Raw genomic sequence first — 9,385 nt, forward strand, 5'->3', positions numbered from 1 at the left:
CTGTTAAGGTAATGTGGTTAAAACCATTTTCAAAACCATATGAAACCAACATGACTTCTATGAGTAAATAACTTGACACACGTGTTTTAAACTAGATTTTTAAACGATTTTTCCTTATAGTGGACACTCTTTTACATCATTGACCCAAAAGTGTTTAGTTAGTGTGTTTTCAAACCTGCCTCGTATGGAGCGTTTGTCTCGGAACCAGGGGGATTTTCTCAATTAGTTTGGTTCATTTAGGCATACAGTATTAAAGTCCCCATATTATGGTATTATTCCAAATATTCCTTTTCATGCAGTGTGTAATATAGTTGTCTGTGAATGTAAACGGTCTGCAAAGTTGTGTAAAGTCGAAAGTGCACAAAGAAAGAATCGACTCTGAACAGGAATTCGAATTGGACAGCATTATGGCTACACGTCACTGGGAAACACATTTGCATAATGCTCGCCTATGTTCTACATTGTCCTCCCGCGAACAACTTGACCCGCCCTCAAACACTGTAGCTTTGTCGTGTGATTAACATTACTAGTGCATTGCCCGTGCAAAATCAGTTTTTGTGTGTTTTTAGTAATTGTTGGTTTGGTATGTTTGAGTTGCTGAATAGCCTAGGCTACTATTACACAGGTGCCTAAACTCTGAGAAAACGATAAGGTTAATAAGCGCACCAGAATAAAATATAATATTCAGAATTAAACAGTGTAGCTGACTTACAGATTCAGTTAACATCCACAAATGAATAAGCGCTACGATTCAGGGGAGGTTCAGACCTTGGCTGGAGCAGCTACACAGTGAACTACGAGAAAACGCTACGCTTGAGCAAACAGTTTGTGAGCGGCTACTACAAATGATGGCCATGAATAAAATATAATATTAATATTAATATTATATTTTTAAATATTTTTAAACCACAACCCTCTAATGTCAGAATATTTGTTTTTCCGGAGTGGACATATTATACGTGTGTGTAATGTATTTTTTTTAATCGCGATTAATCGATTTGACAGTATGTATGTGCAAAATCAGTTTTTGTGTGTTTTTAGTTGGTTTGGTGTGTTTGAGTGCTCATTGTTACAATTACACAGCAAAAGTTCAGTGACATTTTTATTTGTGCATGGTTGAAAGCAAATACTGATACTGACATAATGACGTACAATAAATATGGAAAATGTAACTATTAACTACTGACAACTACTTCTGAATAACTACAATATTCAGAAGTAAACAGTTTAGCTGACTTAATGTCTAGCAGCTGACAGTGTTTATGTCAGAATGTTTATTTTTAAACCACAATTTTTAAACCACAACCCTCTCTAATGTCAGAATGTTTATTTTTAAACCACAACTTCAATGTGTGTTTCTTTTAACGATATCTTTTGCATTTCTAATCCAAACAACGTCAAACTTGGCATGACTTACTCGTGATCAAACTTACTCGTGATCGTAGCAAGATACCTGTCAAATTTGAAATCCATCGGACTAACGGTTTGAGAAATATGCGATTAACAGACAGACAGACAGACAGACACAGCCAGACGTTCCTTTAATTTATAGATAGATGTCGAGAAGACACTGTGTCCTAGGCTGTGGAAGTAAATTTGTTTTATTTTCCACTTCCGAATGATGAGGCTGCGAAGAATCAGTGCTCAAAAATCGTTTTTTCAACAATACCACAGCAGTACAACTCCAATCTTTTGTTGTGTTCTTGTCATTTTACTAACGACTGCTTCTCAAATCTCGGGGAGTTCAACTCAGGATTCGCAAAACGCTTGCTCTTGAAAGATGGGTCAGTACCCAGTTTATGTGGACCAACTTGCTCCTCAGAATCACAACCTGGGGCCCGTTTCAATAAGGAGGTTCAACCAACTCTGAGTTAAAACTTGAACTCTAAGTTGACTTACCCTGAGATGGGAAACTCTGAGTTTTCGGTTACAGAACAGCTGAAATGAGTAAGTTCAATCAACTCTAAGTTGACTGACTCTGAGTTAAGCGCGTGCACCACAACTATAAAAAGCCGTTATCAATGGAGCGCAGATATAATGAGTCACCTCACCATGGTAACAGCGCCAGAGAAAAAGAGGTCTGCATATTTCTCACCAGCAGTACGCAACATTTTTTTTTAAGTAACACGGCAGCAGCGGCGATCGAGAGAGTTAGTTTGGGAGAGAATAGTTGCTCGAATCAATGCGTAAGTTTACATTTGAATTACTGTTATACAGTGTTGGGTGTAATTACCAAGTAATCTAAATACTGTCATTTAGTTAAAGGGATTACTCTTAATTCTTCTGTAATATAAAGTAAAATATGATGTCATTGCATTAAATACTGCATAGACTATAGAACAATTCTGTTTAAAACAATAGTGGATTTAACATAACATTTTTAAAAGGTATATTTTTACTGTAACCTTCTCTCTCTACACACTTTGGTCAATTCAAGAATAATTCATGCAATTGTATATTGTTAATTTGAAAGCATTAAAAGTGCAGTTTATTGTCTCTTTTTGTATTGTTCAAGTGGTTGAGGTTGATATGGGATTTAGAAAGTAATTAGTAATAAGTAGACCAATACTTTCTAGAGATAGTAATTATTACATTAATCTAATTACACTGTTGAAGATGTCATTTGTAGTTATTAATAACTATTTTAGAGTAACTTACCCAACTGTTATAATATCAGAGGTGAAACTGGAAGAACAGTATGTTCCCTTTCGAGGGAACTCGCGATGCGTCATCGACGCTTTGGGAACGCCCCCAGCGTGAATGCGTCTGAGCATCAATGTCAACTAGTCCAATGGAAAGAATGAGCGTCACGGGCGGGTGACGTCATGACCAGGAAGGCATAAGAGCACATCCGGTGAAACGCGGCATTAGCTTCTGTGTCTCAGCAAGCGATCTGTGTCATTTTGTCTCTGTCTATTTACTGTTGTCTGTTGCGGAAAAGGATGGAAACGAAACAAGTGTACAAACAGTGTGCTTCTCCCTGCCCGCGTTATTTAACGGGTGGGGACACACACGATCTTTGTGTCATTTGTTTGGGAGTGGAGCATGCGGTCTCAGCCTTTGAGGGGGCTGAGTGCCAGCATTGTGAGATGCTACCGCTTCGCATGCTCCGCTCTCGCCTGTCACTCTTTGATAAAGAGAGTGGGCAGGCTCGCGATCCGCAGGGATCAGGACCCGCGTCTGCCGAGGCAGCGCGGATAATGCATTCCTGGGGATCGCAAAAGGATCTTTCGGAGGGGTTGGAGACGGGTCCGAGGGCTCTTTCTCCTTCCTTACCCGAAAGATCCAGCGCTCCCCCCCCCCCCCCGGTGTCGGAAGCACGCTCTGCGGTTTCTTCCGCCCGGGGAGAGAGCCCTCCATTACTTCATTGCTCTTCCTCCGAGGAGGTCGATGCTATGAGTTTGGAGAGTGAAAGCACACACTGTTACGGTTGGGTGTAGGCAGGAAGCACGAGGAGATCAGGATTTCCAAAAACAATATACTTTACTAATAAATCAAACTCAAACTGATACAGGCAGGCAAAGGATGCACAGGTAACATACACACACCTTTCACAAACGAGAACCGACAAGGAGTGAGGGAGAACACAGGGTTTACATACACAGAGAACGGATCATGGGAACAAGACACAGCTGGGGCAAATTAACTAGAAACAGGTGAAGGAACTGAACACAAACGAGGAGCGGGAAAACTGAGATACAGGACTGAACCAAAACACAATGCAGGGAGAAACACAGGACACACATGTAACATAACGCCCCCTCCAAAAAGGCGCGTCCTCGCGCCGTATAACTTCAATAGGGGTGGGGGGGCGGGCGCCCTGGAGGCTGACGAGGGCGTGGCCTACCCTGAGCAGGAAGCCTCCAGGGCGGAGCAGGCTGGTCAGGGGGCCATGGCGGAGTAGGAGACCACCCCTCGGGCGGTCCTGGCGGAGAATCCCCTTCGGGCGGCCATGGCGGAGAATCCCCTTCGGGCGGCCATGGCGGAGAATCCCCTTCGGGCGGCCATGGCGGAGAATCCCCTTCGGGCGGCCATGGCGGAGAATCCCCTTCGGGCGGCCATGGCGGAGACGCACCTTCGGGCGGCCATGGCGGAGAATCCCCTTGGGGTGGCCATGGCGGAGACGCACCTTCAGGTGGCCTATATCCCCCCGCCAAAACTTTCTTGGGGGGAATCACAGGCTCTGGGACGTGGACAGTCTCTGGGTGGTCAGACGGGACGTGGAAAGTCTCTGGCTGGGCTAGCGGTGAAGGCCCGGCTATGCTGGATGGAACCAGTGGTGAAGGCTCAGAAGGGCTGGACGGGACCAGCGGAGAAGGCTCTGAAGGGCTGGACGAGACCAGCGGAGAAGGCTCTGGCTCGGCCGGCGTGACGCAAAGCTCCGGCCCGGCAGGCGTGACGCGAAACTCTGGCTCGGCAGGCGTGCAGGTAAGCTCAGGCTCGGCAGGCGTGCAGGTAAGCTCAGGCTCGGCAGGCGTGCAGGTAAGCTCAGGCTCGGCAGGCGTGCAGGTAAGCTCAGGCTCGGCAGGGCTGCAGGGAAGCTCAGGCTCGGCAGGCGTGCAGGGAAGCTCAGGCTCGGCAGGCGTGCAGGGAAGCTCAGGCTCGGCAGGCGTGCAGGGAAGCTCAGGCTCGGCAGGGCTGCAGGGAAGCTCAGGCTCGGCAGGCGTGCAGGGAAGCTCAGGCTCGGCAGGGCTGCAGGGAAGCTCAGGCTTGGCAGGGCTGCAGGGAAGCTCAGGATCGGCAGTGCTGGACGGGACCAGCGGAGAAGGTTCGGCTGGGCTGGACTGAACCAGCAGTGAGGGCTTGGCTGGGCTGGACGGAACCAGCGGTGAGGGCTCGGCTGGGCTGGACGGAACCAGCGGTGAAGGGGGCTTTGTGCTGGACGGGACCAGCGGCGAAGGATCAGCGGGCTTTGCTGGATCCTGGGTGAGGATGGACGACGTGGCTAAGATGGCTGGAGCCATCACTGGAGTGACGGTGATGCGGAGACCTCTCTCAAACATGATCCTGACGAGGTAGTCAGTCAGGTCATGGCCAGCCAAGTCCATCTCTGTTTTGGTCGGTTCTTCTGTTACGGTTGGGTGTAGGCAGGAAGCACGAGGAGATCAGGATTTCCAAAAACAATATACTTTACTAATAAATCAAACTCAAACTGATACAGGCAGGCAAAGGATGCACAGGTAACATACACACACCTTTCACAAACGAGAACCGACAAGGAGTGAGGGAGAACACAGGGTTTACATACACAGAGAACGGATCATGGGAACAAGACACAGCTGGGGCAAATTAACTAGAAACAGGTGAAGGAACTGAACACAAACGAGGAGCGGGAAAACTGAGATACAGGACTGAACCAAAACACAATGCAGGGAGAAACACAGGACACACATGTAACACACACATGGGGGAAAGAGATTCACAATTTATTTCCCCAGCATATGATGAGCTGGTGGATGTTATGTCGCGGGCTGTAGATAAATTAAAGATTGAATGGCCATCTGATAATAGGGGCGCTCGTCCTAAGAGTAAATTAGATGAGCGCTTTTTATCTTCTACTGCTTCATCTCCACCACGAGGGCTTCCATTTTTTCCTGATCTTCACAATGAGATTTCTAAATCATGGAATGAGCCATACTCATCACGACTTTTCAGCCCTCAAGTTAATATTTATTCAAGAATTAGAGGGCTGAAAGAGTATGGTTATGAGGCGATGCCCCAGGCGGAACAGAATTTAGCCAGCTATCTTTCCCCTGGTCCCGCATCGTCTCTGAAAGCCTCGGCTTTGCCCACTAGACCGCTCAAAGCCACGTCGGTGTTAGTGGGCAAAGCTTATACGGCAGCAGGTCAAGCTGGAGCATGTCTGCATACTATGGCAGTGCTTCAGGCTTATCAAGCTGACCTGCTGGGGGATCTGGATAATAGTGAGGGAGTTAGTCATGACGATATTCGAGAACTTCGTCGGGCTACCGATCTTTCTCTCAGGGCTACTAAAGAGACCGCCAGAGCAATTGGGCGGTCTATGGCAGCTTTGGTAGCTACTGAGAGACATTTATGGTTGAATCTTTCGGAGATTAAAGAAAAAGATCGTGCTTTTTTGTTAGATGCTCCGCTTGAACCTTCTGGTCTCTTTGGTGACGCAGTCCATACGGTTGTCGAGAGATTTCAGGAATCAAAAAAACAAGCGGACGCTTTCAAAAAGTTTATCCCTCGCCGTGTCCAGCCCCCTGGGGCTGCTGGGCGTGAGCAGCCCCAGCCATCAAGCTCATCATATCGTGTGCATCAGAAAGAGAGTGTTGCGTCTCGTGCACCTCCACGTGGAAACTGGAGACAGACGCAACCCTCTCAGCCGAAGTCTTCTAAGTCGAAGCCGGATCTGAGGACCGTTCTTCAGGCGAAGAAGACTTCGGCTCAAAAAAAAAAAAAAAAGGTTCTGATGTTCATGCATCAGGCCTGTGAGGACAGCCCCGACCAAAATAGAGCGGTGTACACCTCATTATACGGTGCCCGTTCCATTTCGGGGTCCTCACGAGACCGTTCTGCCAACCCTGCCACCCTCGGTGCTTCAGGGCGCAGCGGTCTCCAGCGAGTCGCTGATGCTATGCTGCGGCACAGCATCGGTTTCGCGCCCTCTGAGGGGGGCTTTAGAGCGGCCAGTTCAGGTAGTTCCTGCCATTATGTTTCAGGCTCCGGAATTGGCTGTCTCGATAACACCAGAGACCAGCCTCGAGAGGCTGGTTCCCTTAGTAAATTTTCTGGCAGCGTGGAAGCTTCTGCCGAATATTTCTCATTGGGTCCTGCAGATTGTAGAGAAAGGATACAGAATCCAGTTTGGTTCTCGTCCTCCTCGTTACAACGGGGTGCTGCCCACAGTGGTGCATCCCGAGCAGGCTCTGGTAATGGAGCAAGAGGTAAAGGCCCTGTTAGCAAAGGAAGCTATAGAACAGGTGTACTCACCCGACAGAGAGTCGGGTTTTTACAGCCGTTATTTCATTGTTCCAAAAAAGGATGGGGGGTTGCGTCCCATTTTAGGTCTTCGTCTGTTGAATTGGTCAGTACAGAAACTCAAGTTCAAGATGCTGACACTCAAATAGATCGTGACTCAAATCAGATCCGAGGACTGGTTTGTCACGATAGATCTGAAGGACGCTTACTTCCATATCTCCATCCTCCCTCAGCACAGGAAGCTCCTAAGGTTTTCTTTCGGGGGCAAAGAATACCAATATCGGGTTCTTCCTTTCGGTCTAGCTTTACCACCCCGCACGTTCACGAAATGCGTGGATGCAGCTCTAGCCCCTCTCAGGCTTCAGGGCATACGTATTCTGAACTACATCGACGACTGGCTGATTCTGGCGGAATCAGAGCAGTTGGCGGTTCGGCACCGAGGTGTCGTTCTCGCTCATATGCAGATGTTGGGGTTGAGGCTCAATGCCAAGAAGAGTGTTCTTTCTCCAGTACAGAGAACCACTTTCCTTGGTGTGGTATGGGATTCAGTGACGATGCGGGCCACTCTATCGCCCGTTCGTGTAGCTGCTATCCTGACAGCCACCAAAGAGCTAAAGCTAGGCCAGTCACGCACTGTGAAACAGTTCGAGAGACTGTTGGGTCTCTTAGCGGCAGCGTCCAACGTGATACCTTTTGGCCTGCTGTACATGAGACCTTTACAGTGGTGGCTAAGGACCAGAGGGTTCTCCCCGAGGGGAAACCCACTTCGTATGATCAAGGTCACGCGGCGGTGCCTTCGTGCCTTAATTATATGGAGGAAACATTGGTTCTTAACCCAGGGTCCGGTATTGGGAGCTCTTTGCCATCGTGTTACGATCTCGACAGATGCTTCCCTCACCGGCTGGGGAGCGGTAATGGAAGGCCGCTCGGTTCAGGGTCTGTGGAAAAGTCATCATCTTTCGTGGCACATCAATTGCCTGGAGATGATGGCTGTCTTCAATGCGTTGAGACAGTTTCTCCCAGACCTGAGGGGCCATTATGTTGTAAGGATTCAGGGCGGATCTAATCCGTGGGGAATTTGCATATCATAATTAATAATTGGTAATTAATAATTATTCATACATGTTTGGATTAGATCAGTCTTACATGTTAATAAATCTCCCGATAAGGGAGGATCTGTCATTTTACCTGCATGCATGCATGTGAATCCCTTAAATTAACCACAAGTTGATTGCAATCAATTACACGGACCACGTTTCACAAACAGGTAAAATGAATTAGCTCAATTGTCAGGATAATATTTGTGGGATCCACAAATCTGGCCAGAAGAATTGGTTTTCCCGCCCTATAAACACATACTTTTAAGGTATATTTAATTTTAGTAAGCTTATAGCATAAGATCTTTGGCACTTAAGGGACTTGAAACTGAGCAAAGAGACAGCACATCAATCAAATGAATATATAATTAATTTAATAGAGGCATGACTACTTATGTATTTACTACGGTTACACGGGATATAGGTATTTACAAACACACAGACAACAATGAACAATACAATAAGACATCGATGAACAAGAAATGCGTAAAGTTTGGACAATGGATAACTTACACGCGTGAGCGAGTAAGAGAGAGAGAAAAAGGGATGGGGAGAGAGAGAACAGAGAACATTGGCAGAATTTCAGTGGCAGGAAGACATTCACCTCTCCGATTACAACACGAAACATCATCTTAAAACTTCTTAGAAGCTCTATAAAGAGATTATACTTGCACAAGTTATGTTACGGTCTCTCTGTGTGTCGAGGCATTCCTGTACGGCCCTGTCTGGCCGCGTGAGCTGAGTCCTTTGTGTGTGAGGAAGCGTCACGTGGGCTGCTTGGCGCGCGTGTTGAACGGAGGTTTAAAGTCTTTGGTGTAACATTTCCAAAGGGAAATAGTTCGGCTAAGTTCGTGTCACTTCGTGGAAGTGAACTGAGTCGACTACGGAAAACAAAACTTTGACTAACAAAAAGGAAAATAAAGATCTCTACGGGGAAATCACGCGGAGTTAGCGTTACATCTTTGCATGGCTGGTGAAGAAGCGCGTGTGTCTCTCGGTCCGGCGCGTCACGTGGTCACGTGCGCGTGTTTCTCCTTCAAAGCGAGCGCGCGCTCGTTTAAAGGCCCCTTGTAGATGGATTTGCTGAAGAGATATGTCACGGGGTTTTCTTTTCAATCGTCGATTGGAATTAAACACAGAGACTTATCTACAACTGAAAAACACAAACTAAACTAGAAACAAATAAAAGAAAGGCGAAGAGCTCGCCCGGAGGCGAGACGTTACATTATAACACGAGGACAAGGGAGGAAGAGAAGCGTCCAGAGGGAGGTTCAGTCCTCTTTAGAGGAACTGGAGTCCACACCTCTGAGGTGCGAACTGGCCAATAACATTCAACGAAACTT

The sequence above is a fragment of the Rhinichthys klamathensis genome, unplaced genomic scaffold (assembly GCF_029890125.1).
Source record: "Rhinichthys klamathensis goyatoka isolate OS25496 unplaced genomic scaffold, OSU_Roscu_1.1 h1tg000177l_1, whole genome shotgun sequence".
NCBI classification, from domain to species: Eukaryota; Metazoa; Chordata; class Actinopteri; order Cypriniformes; family Leuciscidae; genus Rhinichthys; species Rhinichthys klamathensis.